The 23,474-nt window shown below is 41.5% G+C and overlaps 1 protein-coding gene across 1 annotated transcript in view; it reads right to left on the bottom strand.

Moving 5' to 3' along the window:
- The window catches only part of LOC149227759 (ACT domain-containing protein ACR11-like), a 464,039-nt gene that overhangs the window by 313,840 nt on the left and 126,725 nt on the right, over positions 1 to 23,474 (bottom strand). The window lies entirely within an intron of this gene.

Raw genomic sequence — 23,474 nt, forward strand, 5'->3', positions numbered from 1 at the left:
GCAGATCCAGAGAGGCCATCGTGTTAGACGCAGAGGGTTTAGGGGTTGACGCAAAGGCTCCAGAAGCTGACGCAGAGGCTAGCAGAGCTGATGCAGGGCCTAGAGGCAGCGCTAGAGGATTTCGTGGGACAGATTGGGAGCTGGTGAGCTAGATAGGGTGACGCAATCCCTATCAGAGTGACGCAAAGCAACATAATCTGCGTTTGTTGCAGTGGGATCGTTCATCTGGTGATTAATCAGCCGAAATATCTGTCTCCGAGTAAAGGTACTACTACCGAGGGCATTCTCTGTTGGGTGAGCCATTTGTGGCACCCTAGTTGTATTCGGAAAACTGCATGATAATAAAACCCTCTGAATAGCTGCACTGGTTTTCCCGCATTGGGTTTTTCTGGGGACATTGTTCCAAAAATAATGGTGTCACTTGTGTGCTTGTTTACTTTCAGTTGATAATCTGTAGATGTTGATACTATACTTCTATTTATTTTCAGTATTTACATAGTAAGTAACTTGTTAAGTAATTGAACAAGTAGGAAGAAATAAATCAGATAGTACAGGAAAAATTTCTAATGGATTAAACTTAGAAATTCCAACATTCTCGAGAGGACCAAAATCGACCTAAAGATCACCTCATTTAGACAAACAAAAGTTGGGTTTTGAATTTATGTTCCCACTCATGTATATTGGATCAGGTCGGCCCTATGCATATCTACAATTGGATAGGTGAGCCTCAACATCAAGTGGACCCTCATGGAAGCATATAAATAGAAAAGACCTCAAGCTCATTTGGACACATTGATCAAGCCATCTTCTACTCTCTTCTATTATCTTGGTTCGCACAAGTCTGATGGAGGAAGTTCGCTCAAGGGTCTGAAATGACAGGGTTCAAGCTCGCATAGATCTAGGGTTCCTTTTTCTCGGTCGCACGCAGGTAACTGAGTATTTTCGACCCCAAATGCACGCACAGAGTGGTCAAAGGTGCGTCTGGGAAGTCTTAGACGCTCACACATAAGCCTCAAGGGAGCGTCTCAGGTTTCAAAAGCAGATTGGGCAATTTGGTCCCCAGACGCACGCACAAAGTGGTCAAGGGTGCGTCTAGGTAGCCTCAGATGCTTGCACATAAACTTGAAGGGAGCATCCAGGGTTTTTGAAGCAGATCAGACAGTGTTGGTCCCTAGACGCTCAAACAGTGAGGTCAAGGGTGCGACTAGGCAATCCCAGTCGCTCGCACAGTAGCTCGAAGGGAGTGACTGTGGGTTTGGAGCAGTTCATTGTGTGTTTGTCCCCAGACACACACATGCAGTCTTCCAAGGAGCGTCTAGGTCAGTGGCAGAAACTCGCACACAATGGCTAAGGGAGTGACCAGGAAGTTCCAGTCGCTCAAAGTCTGCCTTGCTGGGAGCGTCCAGAGTTTTGATCTAGGGTTTGACAGTTGCCTTCAATTGGCTTTAGTAATCTGACAGATAAAGGGTTTCTCTATGTTGTTTTGTAGTTCTGCAATCTGCTTTTGTTCTGTAAATATCTGCTGCAATTTTATGTATTGGGCTCATTGTACTTTATGCTTAAACATTTTATGACAATCTAAGAGAAGAAGAATTTGCAAGGGTTTTCCCCATAGTGGGTTTTGCCCTGGTCTCGAACCAATCCTAGTGTCTCTATGTGTGCATGCTTTTCTTCTATTGTTCCTTTATGTTCCACTGCATTGATGATAATGATGTTGTTCTTTCTACATAGTTGCATATGTTGATGAATAATGATGTAAATCTGAATAATGTAATGATGATATGGGGTGAACTTAATGTGTTAATGAAGAAATGCAATTATCTAAGCAAAGAACAATATAGCCCTCAAAAAAATTAACATGGTATCAGAGTTGGGCTGAAGAAAAGTCATGGAGATCACCCTGATGATGACACCTTTGATGGAAGCAAGAAGAGGATGGTGGAGACCTAAAAGAATTCTAGGGTTTGAAGAAAACCCTAGGAAACTTGGTTATTAGGGTTAGGGTTTGAGAGAAACCCTGGTTTATGGAAACGATATGAGATATGAAACCTAGCATGGTCAATGTGAAGATGCTCAAGCACTTGTGAAAGATTTGATGAAGCCCTAGATGGGATAATCCCTAGTAGGCTTGGTTGGTTGATTAAAGGTAACATTGTTATGTGGACTATGGATGGTGATGGTTGGTTCAAGAGGGAGAGGATCACCTCTCATTGAAGATAAGTATTTCTTGACTTATGATGCCTCTTACTTTTGTTTAGACTTATGGATCTGATTATTATGTTTATTGTTTATACTTCCTACATATGTATTTGAGTATATGGATGTTTCTAACCTCCTTGATGAGATGTGATGAGTGGATCCTTCTTGAGGATCATTTGAAATGCAGGAAGGATGGCTAGAATTGGAAAATGTAAAGAGGCACTATATGAACAGGTGACACAAGCTGCCTATGTCTAATGAGAAGGTGCACAGGTATTTGAACACTACAAGGTATTGTTTCAATGTTATGTTTCAGCTATTAAGCCCCTAAGGTATGATGAGAATGTCTCCTTCTCAAATGGTCCATGCATATGAAAGTGACTTGGATTTATGTTTCCTATGATGAAATGGTGCACCTGGTGTTGAACATTTTGATCTTCTTGAATTCTATGAGGCTACCTAATGTTGATACATTGATATACTTGATGTTTGGCTAACATCTATTTGTTGGATATCTTGATCCTATAAAGAAGGCTAGCACCTTGACTCTAATAAATGATACTCTTGACACTTGACATGCATAAGACATGATGGATCTCATATAGAAGGTTACCTCATTGATTTCTATATACAATGGTATTGATAATGCTTGTGATGAGCATGATGAAAGTATGGAAAAATGGTTGACACTCTTGATGTTTTGGTAAAGTTTTATTGAATGACTTGTCTTGATCCTATTAAGCATGGTGACCATGACGATAGAGGTATAACTATGAGGTTGATATTCTAGATCATGTCTTGATGCCCTAACTTGATGGATTGACTTGATAGAAGTGATATTGTGTTCATGATCTTTTAAGTGTGATGTCACACCTCTCAGTTGCCCCTATCATGTGACTCTAACCCTTGATGAAAGATTGGTGTCATGATGTCATGATGTAGTAATTGATGTGAGCATGTTATGACCATGATTGGTATATGTTTAACTTTATGATCTAATGGATTTGCTGATGCATTTTAGAAGAGTTGATGGCATGAATGAAGATGACTGGAGTCGATTCGCATTCAGATCCCTTCTCCTATTGTAATTTGAATTATATGTGAAATATGGTTTATGGGCATGAATGGACAAATATCTGACGTTGACGATCTACAACAAAGTTCTGATTTATGGGAAGAGAGTTTTCCCTTGCTCTAAGCCTCAGTCGCACGGAAGCAGGCTTACAGGTGTGACTATAGCCTCCCAGTCGCACGGATACAAGCTCAAGGGTGCGTCCAAGGCCCTGAGATAAGTTCTGGGCTGATTCGACCATAGTCGCTCGCATAGCATCTTGAAGAGTGCAACTATGGGTCCCAGTCACACTAAGGAAGGCCTATGGGTGCGACTATGCCTACAGAACACAGAAGAAAAATTCTTGTGCATGAAATCAGATGTTCACCTGCAGGATATCAGTACTACAAATGTGTTGCAAATAAAAGAAAGATCTGAAAGAAAGAAAAGCTTAAATGTTTGCCATAATATGAACATGAAGACTGAACTTGTGTTTGTAGGTGACTGGGACATACATATAGATATGTCATTATGTTTGAAGTTTGTGCTACAAGAGTTTGGTATGATTTGGCTGATTGATATAGATGAGCAGTGTTTGGAGTTTTGACATGATGCTTGACAATGACTTAGAACTTTGACTTGATGATTGATATATGTTTTTGAATGTAGATCTCTCTACGATAGCAAATTTGGATTTGACGATTGTTGATTTTCCCTAATGTCAATGCTATGTGGGCATAGTGACCTTCAATGACGTATGTAGGTATTCGGAAAAATGGTTTTGTATTGGCCTCCTTGTTCCTAGCTCAATGGTTGAAGTATTGATAGTTGTGATTCAGTATGAAGATGGAACTTGCATGACTTATTGTTAATTTTAGTTATGTTCTATGCTTAGAGCAATTTATTTCAATTTTCACAGTTAGCTCCATATCTTTTCCAGATTAGCAATCACATCAGCATTAAAGTAAACTGCAGATAGAACATAAACATAAATTGCAGAAGACAAGCCAAGACAAGAGGACACAAGATGTGGCGCTAGCCAGGGACAAACCCCAATGTGGGGAAACCCTTGATCAGTTCTTCTTATATGTTCTTCAATAGTTCAGTAGAGAGAGAGAGAGAGAGAGATAGTACATTTACAACAGAAGTCAACACTTTGACTTATCTAGATAAGAGCATAGATCATCTCTAAGAAGATGATACATGAGATCAGTTGAAGACATGCTGCTTCAACTAATTCTCCAAGGTGACTCCTTCACCTATCATTGTGTTGCATTTCGTCATCATGTTGCACCTCACCGCGCTGCACCATGCTGCACCCATCATCACTATGCTGCATCTCATCACGCTTCATTAATCATGACTGTACCCATCACTGTACTGCATTATGTGCCATTGTTGCACCATGTTGCCATCCTGACCTATGTGTTGGCTGCACCTTGCTTGTTTGTTGTCCCTTTCTTGCTCGTTGTCCCTAGCATGCCTATTGTCCTTAGCATGCTTGTTGTTGCATGCTAGTTTTCCCTTGCATGCTCGCTGTAACATTGCATGCTTGGTGTATTTGCTGCTAAGTAACATACAACTGTCCCAATGTTAGTTAGTTGTCCTTTGCATGCTACTCTCCTTCAGAGACAGATGCTACGGTTTTTTTTACAATTTTGGCAATTCCGGCAGTTCCAGTTGTTCCCGGCAGTTCCGCAGTGCCGGTAGTTCCGATTTTTCCGACTTTTCCGGCATTTCTGGCTGTTCCGGCTTTTCCAACAGTTCCGGATTTTCCGACAGTTCTGACAGTTCCGGCTTTTTCGGCTTTTCTGGCATTTCCAGCAGTTTCGGCTTTTCCGGCAGTTCCGGCTTTTCCGACAGTTCCGGCTTTCTTCCCTCTGGATCAGGGCAACGTTATTCCTTAGGATCTCTCCTCCTAGTAAAACCCAAAGACAAGTAGAGAGAGGCAGAGATCCCAAGTGTGTTGAAATGACTTGAAGGCCACCTCTATTTATACTAAAACATTGAGCACATGTGGGGTTTATTTGGTTGTTAGCCGACCTTGACGAAATGTCTTATAACGCAAATAAATTCATAACTCCATGAATACTTATTGGAATCGGATGATATTTAGATCAATCCTACACCTCTCGATGAGAGGGATCCAAGAAAAATATCAGTTGCCATAAATAAGATGACCCACATGGAGTTTGGCCCTAGTTGCCAATTTTAACACTCCCTCTCAACTAGGGAGAACTCCATCCATTGATCCATATGTCCCACTGTACTATCTTTGCCATCAGTGCCCTGCAATGCTCTGCTCTGCTCTAATCTGCTGAGCTCTGCTATGCTCTGCTCTGCTTTGATCAGCTGAGCTCTGCTCTGCTTTGATCAGCTGAGCTCTACCCTGCTGAGCTCTGCACTGATCTGCTTTGCTTTGCTCTGTTGAACCATGTAGAAGAAGAATTGATCAAGAATGTCTCATACCATTCTCTACAGACCCGAAGTCAGTTTCATCTGAAGAGAGTGTGTCACATCACTCTTACTGACCCGAAGTCAATTTTATTGATCCCCGATCAATATCACAAGAGAGTGTCTCAAACCACTCATACTGATCCCAGATCAATGTCACAAGAGTGTCTCAAACCACTCATACTGATCCTAGATCAGTTTCATTGATCCCAGATCAATGTCACAAGAGAGTGTCTCAAACCATTCATACTGATCCCAGATCAGTTTCATTGATCCCAGATCAATGTCACAAGAGAGTGTCTCAAACCACTCATACTGATCCCATATCAATGTCATCTTAAACCACTCATACTGATCCCAGATCAATGGAGGTCACCCTAGCATAGGGAGTACGGTAGATACAGCGATGCGTCCATCGATAGTACTACTATGGTCCCTATCCTCATTTCCCTACTCATTGATCAGATGAGAGGAACTTCCCATGAGTCCCAGACTGCATGGGTAGGATGCCTCGACAGAAGAACTAATCATCCTGTCCACAAGAGAACGAATCATCCTGTCAGTGGATGCCACGAAGAACTAATCATCTTGTTCCATAGTCGCCACGGAGAACAAATCATCCTGGCCCACAGGATAACTAATCATCCTATTCCATAGTTGCCATGGAGAACAAATCATCCTGGCCCACAGGAGAACTAATCATCCTGTTCCACAGTTGCCACGGGAGAACTAATCATCCTGGCCCATAGGAGAACTAATCATCTTGTTCCACAGTTGCCACAGGAGAACTAATCATCCTGGCCCACAGAAGAACTAATCATCGTGTTCATAGCGCACCACCAGGGGAGGGTGAGTCGCCCTGTGGTCGTATGTTGCTCCAGTAAGAACCCCAAGCCCCTTAGAGCTCCTAGAGCTCAATGCATGCAACCTGCAGGACCCTTATAAGAAGGTCTCTCAATGACTCCAAGTCGTTCGGGAAAGTCACAGATTTGACCTTTCCCCGGGACTTTGACAAAATATCTGCAACCTGTACATCAGTCTCAATGCGATGGAGCCTCCTTGCTCATCGACTTACCATATCGTAGATAAGGCAGTATCTGATGTCTATCTGTTGGAGCAATCATCGAATATGGGATTCCTCAATAATCGAATCCCCCCTCTGGTTGTCACAAAGAATCACAGCGGTATTCATCATGTGTACAAACAGCTCACTTAAGAGCTTCTGCAACCATGCAGCTTCACATGAGATCATACTCGTAGCTATGTATTCGGTCTCGACAGTGCTTATAGCAACCGACTTTTGATTCCTGCTCATCCATGATATCGAACCAAAATCCAAAGAGAACTAGCACTGAGAAGTGATCTAATGATCCTCCACACCGCCTACGCAGTCAGCATTCGAATAATCATGCAGTTTCATATTTTCGGCAGTGTATCTCAATCCATGAGAGATTGTGCCCCGAAGATATCTCAGAAGATTCTTGGCACCAATCCAGTGAGGCTCAGCCAAATATGAGCTCACCATGCTAACTGCAAAACATATGTCCAGACGGAAGTTCACCAAGAACATCAACGCAAATGAGTTTACGAAACTCAAAGGCATTTCCCAAATCTGGTCCGACATCACTACCATATAACTTCTGAAAGTTAAGATCGTCGAGGTAGTCACAGGCTTGCAGTTTATCATTCCACATCTGGAATCCAACTCCCTCTTACTTCTGCAAATGAGAGGTTCTGCAGCTCTCAGAAATAGGTCGCCCTCATAAGGTGCCGATATGAGAGGTCTATCATCCACAACCTTCGGGTAATGGTTTGGATCGGTTTCACTCCTAGTGAATCTCAGCTTCATCGGACAACTATCAATCCTCTCATACTATGCCCGGGGTGTTTTGCTTCAAGCCATAGAGGGCTTTCTTCCACCTGTATACATGAGATTCCCGATCATGAATCTCAAACTCCTCGGGTTGTTCCAAACCTGTGGACCTGCTGCATGAGGGGAATGGTCCCCTTATAAGATTTTCCTTCAGTACATCTCAGACATGTACCTTCATGCTCTACTTGAATTCAGACATCCCTATCACCATTTGACTCACATCAGGTAGGGCCCCATAGGTAGACCTCCAGTGTTATAGATGCGATATGTCAATTGACATGATCCCCAATGGACCATCCTGCAACTTGATACAAATTGCCAACCCTGAACCCATGAGAAAAAGCATCTTTGAAAATTATATTTTTTAACACGTACCTTTCCATTGATGAATGCCACCCTGAAACCTTTGACTTCCATTTCCGAGATGGACACCAGCGTCTTCTTGCAATCAGGTACATAAAAGAGATTCTGTAAATGAATCGAGTTACCCTTATTCAATTGAGAGTTAACATTCCCTACACCCTTTCCAGGATAGGTGGCATCAGCTCCAAGTATAATCCCATGATTGTTTCCATCTCTACCAAATTAGAGAGTGCACCCATCTATCCAATGAAGTGCCTTGAAGCACTACAATCTATAAGCCAGATTCCCAAACAATCTGAAGGAGAGGGCCAATACAAGATAACGCTTCTTTATCTTATCAGAAACAACATTTGATTCTTCATACCTGGGGTTCCTTGCTTTCTATGAAGAGTCGGCCATTTCCTTGATGACCTCCATTACCTATCATTCCTTTGATCATTGAAGATGTCCCTGGAATGATTGTTATCATCATCAAGTGATGTCCCTGCCATTCGAACACTCCTTCGCATAATGGCCGAACTAGTTATCTTCCTTTCCTCCACCCTGAGATCCGGTCTTCTAATGAAGTGATCTTTAGGTAGGCCATATTCCACTGCGCCATTCTGATAATATTCTCTGCTTCGACTTCACCCTTTGTGAATTTGAAGAGGGATGAGGAATCCACTGATCCTTTTGTCCTGGTGATTTTCTTTCACTCTTGCTTGGGCATTGTCTCCACCTCAGCTCTGATACCATGTTAATTTTAGGTATGTTCTATGCTTAGAGCAATTTATTTCAATTTTCACAGTTAGCTCCATACCTTTTCCAGATTAGCAATCACATCAGCATTAAAGTAAACTGCAAATAGAACATAAACATAAATCGCAGAAGACAAGCCAAGACAAGAGGACACAAGATGTGGCGCTAGCCAGGGACAAACCCCAATGTGGGGAAACCCTTGATCAATTCTTCTTATATGTTCTTCAATAGTTGAGCAGAGAAAGAGAGAGATAGTGCGTTTACAACAAAAGTCAACACTTTGACTTTTCTAGATAAGAGCATAGATCATCTCTAAGAAGATGATACATGAGATCAGTTGAAGACATGTTGCTTCAAACTAATTCTCCAAGGTGACTCCTTCACCTATCGTTGTGCTGCATTTCGTCATCATGTTGCACCTCACCGCGCTGCACCATGCTGCACCCATCATCACTATGTTGCATCTCATCAAGCTTGCAATTGCTACATCATGTTGCCATCCTGACCTATGTGTTGGTTGCAGCTTGCTTGCTTGTTGTCCCTTGCTTGCTTGTTGTCCTTAGCATGCCTGTTGTCCCTAGCATGCTTGTTGTTGCATGCTAGTTGTCCCTTGCATGCTAGTTGTAACATTGCAAGCTTGGTGTATTTGTTGCTAAGTACCATACAACTGTCCCAATGTTAGTTAGTTGTCCCTTGCATGCTGCTCTCCTTCGGAGACAGATGCTCTGGCTGTTTCGACAGTTCCGGGCAATTCTGCCAATTTTGGCTATTCCCGGTAGTTCCGGAAGTTCCAGTTGTTCCCGGAAGTTCCGGCAGTCCCGGCAGTTCCAGTTGTTCCCGGCAGTTCCGGCAGTTCCAGCTTTTCCAGCAGTTCCGGCATTTCCGGCTTTTTCGACTTTTCCGGTAGTTCCGACTTTTCTGGCTTTTCCGACATTTCCGGCTTTTCCGACTTTTCCAGCAATTCCGACTTTTCCGGCAATTCCGTCTTTTCTAGCAGTTCCGGCTTTCTTCCCTCTAGATCAGGGCAACGTTATTCCTTAGGATCTCTCCTCATACTAAAACCCAAAGACAAGTAGAGAGAGAAAGAGATCCCAAGTGTGTTGAAATAACTTGAAAACCACCTCTATTTATACTAAAACGTTGAGCACATGTGGGGTTTATTTGGTTGCTAGTTGACCTTGACGAATTGTCTTATAACGCAAATAAATTCATAACTCCATGAATACTTATCGGAATTGGATGATCTTTAGATCAATCCTACACCTCTCGATGAGAGGGATCCAAGAAAAATATCAGCTGCCATAAATAAGATGACCCACATGGAGTTTGGCCCTAGTTTCCAATTTTAACACTTATCCTTGGTGTATGCATTTGCATCTACTGACAGAAATGTCTTGTATTATAAGAATGACTTGATGATTTTTTTGATTGATATTGCATGATAGGTGACAAACTTGTTGGCATGATAATAAATGAAGTCAAGACTTGATATGAGCTCTACCTGTCACCTGGTTGAAATAATTGATAATGTGATATTGATGACTTTGATAATAGTTTTGATCTAGCTTCTAAACTTTGATGAGCTGATGGTACAATATTGATTTATGAAAATCTAAGCAAGTTGGTTTGTTAAAGAGTTAAGTTTGCAGAGATCATTGCAGGAAGCAAGCTCCCCAATCCAGATATGTTCGCATTGACAGTTATCTGGTGAAGCTAGGATGATGTGTTGATCCAAACCTCTACTTCAAAAGTGTTCCAAGGTATGGCTTTGATTTTGATTATGGTTTTGGTTTTATATACTGATGGTCTACACTTGATAGGTGATGAGCCTATGATGATCAAAGTAAGACGGAGATGGTTTATGAAGCTCGAAATAATGGATCATGGCATGATGAATCGATTTCCAGAATTTGGGAAAGAAATTCTATATTGCAAAGCTATTGAAAAATGTTTCTGAATAATGGAAATGCAAATCCTTGGACACTCCAATTTGAAGTTCAATATGTTGTTGAACTTGACATGGAATCTAACAGTTGATTGAAGCATTGATGTTCCATTTTTGAACATTCATCCATATATATGATGTGCATAGAACCTGAATGAGTTCATGATTGAGCTGCTTCATTCACATTGAGTTGCCACCGAGCATCCTTTGAGATATCTGCATAAGATGATCAATTCTTGATCTAAGATATTCTTTATATGATATGTGACTGCATGGATGTATTGTTGATATTTGAGATTATTGTTGATGAGCACATTTGGATGTTGCTTTAGTATGAGATCTGCCATGATATCTTGGATGAGAGGTCCATAGCACGACCGAGGTTGAGTACGATGTTGCTAGCATGGCTAGCTGTGAGGCAGGATGAAGAAGCTCCTTAGAGAGTTGCCTGAGCATGATCTGGATAAGACATGGATATATTGAAATGAGTGGTAGAAAATCCCATATACATAGTCGGGACCGAGATACTCTCATATATTGAGATAGTGCAGTTGTTCGAAACAAGCTTAGGCTTGTGGTTGGCACCTCCTTTAGAGGGAGGATCAATATGGTATCCTTTGTGATTTATATGATTATTTATGATCTAACATGATATTTGATTTGATGTCCTGTATGAACAGGAAACAACTGCTATTGAGACAAGCAGATACCAGATTTGAGTATGATGAGAGCAGCGCTGATTGAGGACACTAAGCCAACTCTTCCTCCTTGTCTGAGCTCCTAGGGTGAGGAATTGAGATAGAGGGCTCCTGGGGTTGAGGGAACTCTGGACAATAGGGTATGATCCCTATCTGTTACCCATAGGGTTGGAGATGCTGCTCCCCTATCTTCATAGGGCCAGAGAACGCTACTCCCCTGTCTAGTCTTTGCAGAGTATACCCTAGTTGGAATCATACCCACAAGCAGGGCTTGTCGAGAATGTCGCTCCCCATTTGGCCAACGGGTTGAGAGTGTACCTGGGGTGTACAACCCAAGTCGATTATGGTGCAGGTGTTCTACCACATGACTATTCAAGATCATCGATGGGAAGATCAGTAGGCAACAGGATGGCTTGCGATAACCCTATGTGGTTCCGGGTTGAGATTGAGCTCCCCGATGTGATCCCAGAGTCGAGATGTGCTCCCCTCTGTGTTTGGATATCCTATTGCTTGATATGGAGTTGTAGATGTATAACTCCCCCATGAGATTCTGCGTTGAGATGTGCTCCCCGATGTGGTTCCAAGTTGAGATGTGCTCCGTGTGTTAGTTTTTGTAGCATCAGATGTGTTCTAGCTATGAAATTTGGTGGAGAGGCTAGACTACATGTATTCTCCAAAACCCAGAAATCGTTTCTGGAAATTCCACCTAGAGACACTTTAATTAAAATAATTAATCAGTTTTTAATATTTCCCAAGTCTAAAATTAGCAAATATGATTAATTAAAGCGTATTAATTAATTCATAGTGAGAATGTTCTAGAAAAAGACTTGGATCGAGTTCTAGTTAATTTTAGCCATTGATTAAGTTTTAATCGTGGTCGTTGATGTCTCAAAGAGATATTATAAGAAGAAACTCGATCGGCTTGGAGAATATACACACCAACAGTTCAATTTCACTAGCAAATCAATTCCCTGAGTAGCAGTGCTGAGTTGCCAGAGAGAGAGCTAGTGAGCTCGAAGCAGTGAGAAAGGGGCAGGGGTAGTAAGGTCGGAGGAAGCTTTTCTAGTTCCAGTGAGTGCACTGCAGAGAGGCAATAAGTGCCACAGAGAGGAAATGCAGAGCCACGCAAAGGCAACGCAATGCTTTAGAGGGGATTTCGTATTTCACAGGGGAGAGGCAGTGATTCAGTTCCAGAAGCCGAAGAGACAGTCCGGAGACCAAGAGGATCCATATTCCAAATAGCAGTTGATCAAATAGAGAGAGGGAAAGCAGTTCCGAGTTGTGGGGACGCAGTACTGCGTAGGCTAACGCAGTGACTGTGCAAAGGCAACAAAGAACAACTCAACTTGGGCCAAGGTCAGTGTCAGATTCCCTGTGGGAGTGAGATTTTTCTCGCTAGATTTATTGTCAGAGATTTCTCTATATGGATAGCTAGATTTGAGCACTCATAGTCTTGTACTCAGATTTGCTACTGCATAATATTAAAACCCTCAACTGTTGCACCAGTTTTCCCGAGTTGGGTTTTTCTAGGGACTTAGTCCAAAAATAACTGTGTTTTTGTGTGTGTGTGCATCTATTCTTCTAGTATTTTTATTTCTTCCGCAGTATTTATTTTGTGAAGGATGCAGTGTGTTTAATTCAATATTTTCTGTAGCACACAACAAGTAAATTTTTTAATAGAACTAACCATTAGAAGAATTAACATCAGTTGTTGCAATAGGATTTTGGGTTTCAGAATTTTCACACCCTGATGGTATGCTCTTCGATGATGATATACATTGTAGATTTAGCTCCTCGCCGAGATTCTGGATAGTAGCCCAATGGACAGAGGGTGGTAGATTGGGCTCCCCTCTGATGTCAAAATTCTTCTTTTAGATTCGAGATGTTCAACATATAAGCAGGAATAATCAAGAGATAAGTAGGAATAAGCAAGGGATGGATCGAGATGTACATTGATGATTTGTGATGATGAGATACTTGAGATGGTCATGGCATGACGACTACATGACAGAGATGATCAATGACAATACGTGATGACACTTGAATGGCATATTGATCAATGAACAAATATCAGCAAGTGGAATTCTCCCTAGTTGAGAGGGAGTGTTAAAATTATGCAACTGCGGTCAAATTCCACTTTGGACAGCTCATATGATGAAGATAATAATTGCAATAGATTCCTCTTTTTGAGAGGACCAAAATCGACCTAAAGATCACCTCATTTGGACAAGCAGAAGTTAGTTTTTGAATTTATATTCGCACACATGCATATTGGATCAGGTCGGCCCTATGCATATGTACAATTGGACAAGTCGACCTCAACATCAAGTGGACCCTCATGGAAGCCTATAAATAGAAGAGACCTCAAGCTCATTTGGACACATTGATCAATCCATCTTCTACTCTCTTCTATTGTCTTGGTTCACACAGGTCTGACGGAGGAAGTTCGCTCAAGGGTCCGAAACTACAGGGTTGAAGCTCGCACAGATCTAGGGTTTCTGTTTCTCGATCGCACGCACGTAACTGAGTATTTTCGACCCCAGATGCATGCACAAAGTGGTCAAGGGTGCATCTGGGAAGTCTTAGATGCTCGCACATAAGCCTGAAGGGAGCGTCTAGGGTTTTTGAAGCAGATCGGGCAATTTGGTCCCCAAACACACGCACAGAGTGGTCAAGGGTACGTCTGGGCAATGTCAGACGTTTGCACATAAACCTTAAGGGAGTGTCTAGGGTTTCTGAACGAGATCAAACAGTGTTGGTCCCCAGACGCTTGCGTAGTGAGGTTAAGGGTGTGACTGGGCAGTACCAGTCGCTTGCACAATAGCTGGAAGGGAGAGACTGGGGGTTTGGAACAGTTCAGTGTGTGTTTGTCCCCAGACGCACACATACATTCTTCTAGGGAGCGTACAGGTCAGTGACAGATGCTTGCACACAGTGGCTAAGGGAGCGACCAGGAAGTTTCAGTCGCTTGCAGTGTGCCTTGCTAGGAGCGTCCAAAGTTTTGATCTAGGATTTGATAGTTGCCTTCAGTTGGCTTCAGTAGTTTGATGGATAAATGGTTTCTCTTTGTTGCTTTGTAGTTCTGCAATCTACTTTTGTTCTGTAAATCTCTACTGCAATTTTACGTATTGGGCTCATTGTACTTTCTGCTGAAACAATTTTATGACGATCTAAGAAGAAGAAGAATTTGCAAGGGTTTTCCCCATAGTGGGTTTTTCCCTGGTCTCGGACCAATCTTGGTGTCTCTATGTGTGCATGCTTTTCTTCTATTGTTCCTTTATGTTCTGCTGCATTGATGATAATGATGTTGTTCTTTCTATATAGCTGCATACACTGATGAATAATGATGTAAATCTGAATAATGTAATCATGATATTGTTGAATTTTCTAAGTCTATCTATTAGGAAATTAATCTGTATTCTGCTGGTTTATTTGTTCTAATTGTTTAAATTAGAAAAAGTTATTTAATACATTTAAATACCGAAATAAACACAATACAGTCACAATATCTACAGATCATCAACTGAAAGAAACAAGCACACAAGTGACACCGTTATTTTTGGGCAAATGTCCCTAGAAAAACCCAATGTGGGAAAACCAGTGCAGTTATTCTGAGGGTTATATTATTATGCAATATTTCTAGGTACAATTGGGTGCCTAACTGGCTCACCCGACAGAGAAAATATATACAGCAGAAATACCTCTATATTCGGAAACAGATATTCAGAACACTTGTCCCACGAAACCCTCTCCGGCACAACTGAAGCTCAGCGTTGGCCCTTTTGGCCTCTACATCAGCCTCCTGCTGACCTACGTCAACCCCAAGACCCTCTGCGTCAGCCCTCTGAGGCACTGCGCAGCCTCTGGGAGCCTCTACGTCACTCCCTCTGCCCTTTGCGTGGATGACGCAGTCTCTCTGGGCTCTGCACTGCCTCTGTTGGGCTTTGCTTAGCCTGGGGATTGACTACTGCTCTCGCTCTCTCTACTTTTGTGCCGGTCTCCTAGTGTTGTCTCTGCCTCGTACTCACTGCCCCTCGCTGCTGATCACTGATTCAACTTTGCTTAGCAACCCCGCTCTAGCAAAATGTATGACTAATCACTTTGGTGTGTTCTCCAACTGACCCTCAAGCCTCTTCTTATACTTTTCTCATTAGTCCTTCAATGACCGAGATTAAATCCCTAATCAACGACTAAGATTAGATTTGGCTTGATCCATGTCTTTTGGAACCTTCTAACCTAGTTTTATATTAATAACCATTAATATTTTATTTTTCCTAAGTTTAGACTTAGGAACTCCATTAAAAATATTAATTATTTTAATATCTCCCAAACCGGGTACAATCTATCCAAACCATTTCTGGGTCTTGGAGATCTCATGTGCTTAACCTCTCCAAAAATTTTCATGGCTATAGCACATCCGATGCTACCCCAAATCAACACTCCCTCTTAGCAAGGATTGTGCTCTAGTAATACTCCTCACTGAGTATCACTCTGATTATCCGGCATCGGTACTTGTGTTGATGCTAGGCCTCCCCGCCCAACATCCTCTGCACTTCTGCATCCTGTACTGCTTCCCATGGCCCTACCACTGCCACTGTTGCATCTGTACGACAACTCCCTCTACACATGCTGCTGCTGGTCCATCCTCCCAACATTGCATCTGCACTGCAACCCCCTCTCATCATGCTGCATCGTGCTACTGCAACCCCCTCCTGCACTACAACTCAGTTACTGAGAAGTAAGTAACTAATCCACCCAACTTCTAACATCCCTATCAGGCAAGAAACACTCCCGAAGCTGAAGCTCTCTCTGCCACTAACAAGTGCTCCCTCTATTGACCTCTGCGTTGTTGCAACAACTCCCTACATCTCACACCATTGCACACCTCTCTGTGCCATCCTACACTGGTGCAACACTCCTGTGCCTCTCGCATTGTTGTAGCCTGCTAGCCTCGCGCTGCCCTGGGACTCCTGTACTATAGCACTCTCCGCTGCTTCATCCGCATCCATCTCTACCGACATCCGTCAATCTAGTTACTCCTCTTCGGGGCTCCCGTAGCAAAGTATAATTCAAGAGGTTGGGTACCTCAAGGATCCTGCCCTTCATCGCCTGTACTCCTCCTGACTACAGCTCGATGTCTCCCACTTCTTCTCAAGTGGCACATGAGCACTCATGGCACACAGAACAGACAGGATCCTGGCCTTCCAGATCACAAAGTTGGACGCTACGTCCAGCCTGTCCTGATCCCTCAGCGCATTCTCGGCTATCTCGCTGCTCTTCTATCGACTCCTCCGAGTCTCTTTACTTCCCTCCTGGAAATTCTCTGTTCCACTCCTGCTGAGTCTCTCTAATTCCCGTCTGGAAGTTCTCTTCTGGACTCCCTCTGAGTCCTGATTTCCCTCCTGGAAATCCTTCTGCCAACGTCAAGTTTCCCCTCTCCGATCGTCTATGCAATTGCAACACTGATCCAGATTCCTTGAAGAAAGCCGCCTCGGCAGCAACTCCCTCTACCTTGGTCTTGCCCTGTTTGGTATTGTTCTGACCATAGTACCCCACCAGCTTCACTCCCGTAATCTTCCCATAGCTTCCTTCGCCCCAGCAACTGAAGTATTGAGCCTCTAGGCTCTGCGCAAATCCAACACCGTCAAAATAGCTCCCTCAGCCAAATGCGTCATCCCTCCTGGCCTCTGCGTGAGCCTGTTTCTGCCCTCCTCAGCCTCTGCGTTGGCCTCTCTCTGGCCCGGACTGATGACGCAGTCCCTCTGCGTCAACCCTTCTTCTATTGCTTCTGCAAGGATCAACTACTGTCACTTGGGACAACTAATTCTGTTGCAAATTCTATGCTTAGCTGATGCCTTCAGCGCTCTTGTGATATGCAATCTCCCTCTGATACCATGTTGAATTTTCTAAGTTTATCAGTTAGAAAATTAATTTGTATTCTGCTATTTTATTTCTTCTACTTGTTTAAATTAGAACAAGTTATTTACTACATCTAAATACCGAAATAAACACAATACAGTCACAACGTCTACAAATCATCAACTGAAACAAAACAAGCACACAAGTGACACCGTTATTTTTGGACAAATGTCCCTAGAAAAACCCAATGTGGGAAAACCGATGCAGCTATTCTGAGGGTTATATTATTATGCAATCTTTCTGAGTACAAATGGGTGCCTAACCGACTCACCCGACAGAGAAAAATATACGACAACAATACCTCTATATTTGGAAACAGGTATTCAGAAACTTGTCCCACAAAACCCTCTCCGGCACAACTGAAGCTTAGCGCTGGCCCTTCTGGCCTCTGCGTCAGCCTTCTGCTGACCTGCGTCAACCCCAGGACCCTCTGCGTCAGCCCTCTAAGGCACTGCGCAGCCTCTGGGAGCCTCTATGTCACTCCCTCTGCCCTCTGTGTGGATGACGCAGTCTCTCTGGGCTCTGCGTTGCCTCTGTTGGGCTCTGCGTAGCCTGGACTGACTGTTTCTCTCGCTCTCTCTGCTTATGTGCTAGTCTCCCAGTATTGTCTCTGCCTCTCTGCCTCGTACTCACTGTTGATCACTGATTCAACTTTGCTTAGCAACCCCGCTCTAGCAAAATGAATGACTAATCACTCTAGTGTGTTCTCCAACTAACCCTCAAGCCTCTTCTTATACTTTTCTCGTTGGTCCTTCAATGGCCGAGATTGAATCTCTAATCAACGGCTAAGATTAGATTTGGCTTGATCCATGACTTTTGGAACCTTCTAACCCAGTTTGTTAGGTCCCTATACTACTAGTGTAACCCCTTATTATTATTAGTGCAACCCCCTTATTATATTGTTGTGCCCATGTAGTACCCATATTATTATTATTGTGCCCCATAGAAGCCCACTATTGTTATTGTTGTGCCCTTACATTATTATTGTTATGTGGGCTTTGATTATATTATGACCCCTTAGACTCCTATATATAGAAAGGAGGTCTTGTCATTTGTATCATCCAAGAATTATTCATTTGTGTAATGTAAGGGAGGTTGCCCCCTCGAAGAGGCTGAACTCTAAGGCGTTTATCTCTCTTTTCTATCTTTTTGTGAGCTGGTTTGATAACATTTGGTATCAGAGCTTTGGATTCTAGGGTTTCGCTGCTCCAAACAGGTCATCTTGGAATTTTCGCTATAACTTTTTTTTTGTGACATTTCAGAAACTAAAAAAAAACCCATATGAGACGAAATTTTGCTGAACCTCGGGTCCGAATTTCAGATCATGTCTCGCTACATTTTCGAAGAAATGATCTGAGGAATTCAGGGTTTTTGCAAGCTCCAGAATTTCATCTAAAACAGGTCATCGTGGAAGTTTCGCTATAACTTTTTCACTACGAAGTTTCATAAGCTGAAAAAAACACCATTTGAGAAGAAATTGGTCTGAACCTCAGGTCCGAATTTCAGATCTTGTCTCGCTATATTTTCGGATATATGATCTGAGTAAGTTGGGTTTGTGCAGACTCCCGAATTACATCCCAAACAGATGACCTTGGGAAAATCATCATAACTTTCTCTCTGAGCATCAGATTGAAATTTCGTAAGAAGTTACAGAAAGAGGACGGACTGTATTTTGTGTGGTATAATTTTCAGAACCTAAGGTCGAAACAGTGACACGTGGCACATCGTACAAGTTCACTCTACTGAACTAGTCTATAATTAGGTCATCGCGGGAGATTGGGAATAAATCTTTCTTTGGGAATCCAATTGCGATCAGACTTGCGGAGTTAGAAAGAGGACTCATAGGGCTATTACAGGCCGAAATTTCAAAACTTAAAGATCCGAAATTACAGAGTTACAGTCGTTTCAATATCGAGCTCCTAAAATCAAGAAAAAGCGAGATAAGGAAGTTTGATGGCAAGGATCCGATAAATTGGATACTACAGATGGAGAAATATTTTGATCTACATGGTGTACCACTGTTACAAAAGGTACGTATTGCATCTAATTATTTAGAACCGAATCAATTTTTATGGTATAAAGGGCTTTGTTCTCGTAAACCACTTGTCACATGGTCAATTTTCACGGAGGAAATGATAGCACATTATGAGGATACAAAGAGCAACACCTTCTTTAGCCAATTGATAAATCTCAAATAAAAGGGTTCAATGGCAGAGCACATTGAGGACTTTCAAAAATTGAATATAAGGGTAAATGATATTCTAGAGAAGCAAAAGATAAATAGTTTTATCTATGCCATGGAAGTTGATATCAATGGTATGAAAGCATATTGGAAGAAAGGCATGGAAGATTTGAAGAAAGACATGGAAGGTTTGAAGGAAGGTGGGACAAAGCTGCTACAAGAAAGGCCTCCTAATGACGAAAAGGATCAAGAAATGTCAAAAGAAGAGGATATACATCGGGAACCAACCCTAGAGAAAGAACAAATGAATCCAATCATATCTTGTATTGCAATGGCAGGAATTACCACTCCTCAAACTCTCAAGATAGAAGGACATATCAAGAAGAAGAAAGTTCAAGCAGTGGAATATCAGAAAGAAAAGTATCAAGAAGCATCAAAAGAAAAGGGTACTCACTAGGAATCAACCCCAGAGAAAGAAGAAATGAATCCGACCATATCTTGTAATGCATTGGTTGGAATTACCACTCCTCAAACAATAAAGATAGAAGGACATATCAAGAAGAAAAAGGTAATAGTGTTGATTGATTCAAGTAGTACCCATAATTTTATTCATTGCAAGATAGCCAAGGAATTGAATTGCTTCCTATATCCAGCACTAGAGTGTCAAGTGACAGTTGTAAGTGGAGGAACCATAAATTGCTCTGGAAAGTGCCACAATATCAAGCTATCCATGGGAGAATATGTATTGAATAGCCCAATGCTTTCCATTCCAATCGGTGGTGTTGATGTTGTACTAGGAGTCCAATGGCTACAATCCTTGAGTACAATAGCTTTTAATTTTCAAGAACTTTTCATGAAATTTTCTTCGGAAGGAAACGAAGTTGAATTAAGGGGTATCACAGGGAAACCAGGAAAGATAATCAGTTCTAACGGAATGACAAAGCTTCTAAAGAAAGAACAACAAGGCGTAATTGCACAATTATGTTCACTAATGGTTCCCACATCGAAATCATCTATTTCTCCAGATCTCCAAAAAGCCTTGGACAATCATTCCAAGGTATTTGAGACTCCCAAAGGTCTCCCACATATTCGTGATCATGATCATGCTATTCATTTGATTCCAGGAAGTGTTCCTCCAAACATCAGGCCTTATAGATATCCATATGCCCAAGGGAGTGAAATTGAACATATGGTTGCAGAAATGGGAGAGGTTGGTATAATTATCCAACCAAATTTGATAAACAAAGCAAGGGATGAATGGAATAATGGCGAAGCAGAGTGGGAACTCATTCAAAAGTTGTCGAAGATCCCAGTTCCAACAATATTGCGAGAACTTGACAAGGAAGGAAAAATCATATTGGAAACTGAAGCATTCACAGAACCGAGAAGTCGATAGTGACGAAATCGATCAATTTCAAAGTATCTCATCAAGTGGAAGAACTTACCCACTGAAGATTCCACATGGAAGGATTATAATTTTATACAGAAGCATCCAGAACTATTCAAGCGTTCAGGACAACACTTTTTGAAGGAGAGAGGCATGTTAGGTCCCTATACTACTAGTGTAGCCCCTTATTATTATGAGTGCAACCCCCTTATTATATTATTGTGCCCATGTAGTATCCATATTGTTATTATTGTGCCCCATAGAAGCCCACTATTGTTATTGTTGTGCCCTTACATTATTATTGTTATGTCGGCTCTGATTATATTATGACCCCTTAGACTCCTATATATAGAAAGGAGGTCTTGTCATTTGTATCATCCAAGACTTATTCATTTGTGTAATGTAAAGGAGGTTGCCCCCTCGAAGAGGCTAAATTCTAAGGCGTTTTCTCTCTTTTCTATCTTTTTGTGAGCTGGTTTCATAACATAGTTTTATATTAATACCCATTAATATTTTATTTTCCTAAGTTTAGACTTAGGAACTCCATTAAAAATATTAATTATTTTAATATCTCCCAAACCGGGTACAATCTGTCCAAACCATTTCTGGGTCTTGGAGATCTCATGTGCTTTAGCCTCTCCACCAATTTTCATGGCTAGAGCACATCCGATGCTACCCCAAATCAACATATATGGTGTGAACTTAGTGTGTTAATGAAGAAATGCAATTATCTAAGAAAAGAACAATATAGCCCTCAAAAAAATTAACATGAATCACCCCCAAAATGCTCCCAAACCCTTTTCTAGAAGCTCCCATGCATCCACATCAGAAGACACACTCAAGAATGAGTAAAAAATGAGCCCAGATTGGGCTTTATTGGCTGCACAGCAAGCCTTTATGTGGGACACGTGTCCCAAAATCGGGACACGATGGAGACGATCTTGGGATTTGCATGTCCTTTGAATGCCACGATCCAGGACATGATGGACACACTAATCGAACATGTGTCCCAACGAATCGTGTCCAATTTGTGGGATTCGGGACACGATGGGGGGTTTCGACGAATCTGGTTTCTTAGTTTATAGCTTTGTACTTAGTTGTCATTATTCTTTTGATAAAGGAACAATAGGAGCTGCTTTCGCAACCGCACTATGAACTAACATTGGATGTACTTTTAAATTTCATTGACCTAGTTATCATGGTCATATGTTGTATATTAATAAAATCATTTTACCTTATTTTATCTAGGGCATGGCTACCATGAAATGTCCACCAATATATCAAACACCTGCAAACACACCTATCATACAAAGCTTTAACTGTGCAAATTCACCTTACCTGTGAGAAAATTAGGTAAAAGGTTCTATGCTTCCTCTCATATATCATAATTTTTCTTCGTTGTAGTCATTAATTGCTTCATTGCATGTGTATCATTGCAAGGAATTTTTTTCCTTCTTGTTTTAGTATCATACCATTGATATCACACAAACTTGCACCTTAGTACAAAGACCTCATAAGGTTCAAAGAATGAGCGTAACAGAGAATTGTTGCCACTGTCACCTAGACAACTACTCCCTTCTTTTTAGTGTGGGACAAGCCCAACACGGGGGAGGTTGCCCCAAAAGCACCTAGGGTTCCTAAGGCAAGAGAAGTCAAGTCTAAGGTCACTCACGTTACTACCCAAATACAAACAAATTATTATGATATGAAATATGTGAATTAGGTTGGTTACTTAATGTAAATTTCAGATTTTGGTTATGAACTTTTTAGGGTTTTTTAGGGGTTTATTAACTGATAATTAAGTGAAATTTATTCAAAAAACATTCTTGTGTATGCTAATCTTTGCCTTAATCATTAACAGTGTACCAGGAGATTACAAACAACATTTAGGAGATAAGTGAATTCTGCCTTCTTTCACTAGATATCTCTTTCTATTTAGGTTATTACGCAAAGTGAGGGAATAGGAGCATTTTTACCTTGTTTTAATGGTGAAACACGTCTATGAGTAGACATTTCTTTTGCATGTGCCCATAAATGGAAATTTTTGTGGGGTGCCAGATCTAAAATCTTCTCTTGGCAGGTATAAAACTTGCTTAAGAGATATATAAATTGCAGCATAGACATGTAATAAACAGCCGTAAGTTTCAGCCCTTTTAACAGATTTAAATGTGATAATTTATAGGGTTAAAACAACAAATAAACCTAGAATTTATGCAACTTGCTAAATCTGAAAATGAAATAGAGCATAACAGCCACAAAAGATAAATCGTTCCACTCTACTAGTTTTAAAAGATAGATGACTTCTAAGCCAAACACATGCAAAATTAGCCAAAATATCTATAGTTTTATGGATACAAATTTATGTACGATCTACAAAATTCAGATTTACTTGAAACAAAAAGTAAAATTTTGGATTTTAAATTGTATGATTGACTAGATGTGGAATAGACTTGTGCCTACTCGATTTAATGGGCATGTGAGGTCAACAGAGGCTCCTCTTGAGAAATTGTAAGCGAGCACTTCTCATAACAATGCCTCCTTATATTGAACTAGTATCTTGAATTGACAATTGGATGCATACAAAATGCAATAATACTGTGATGAGGCTAAGAACCAAATTATTGTAGCAGAGGAAAAGTGTATCTGAAGAATGATGCTCATTTAC

The sequence above is a fragment of the Pinus tabuliformis genome, chromosome J (genome assembly GCF_031772625.1).
Source record: "Pinus tabuliformis cultivar Carrire ecotype Pingquan chromosome J, CPIR1, whole genome shotgun sequence".
Classification (NCBI taxonomy): domain Eukaryota; kingdom Viridiplantae; phylum Streptophyta; class Pinopsida; order Pinales; family Pinaceae; genus Pinus; species Pinus tabuliformis.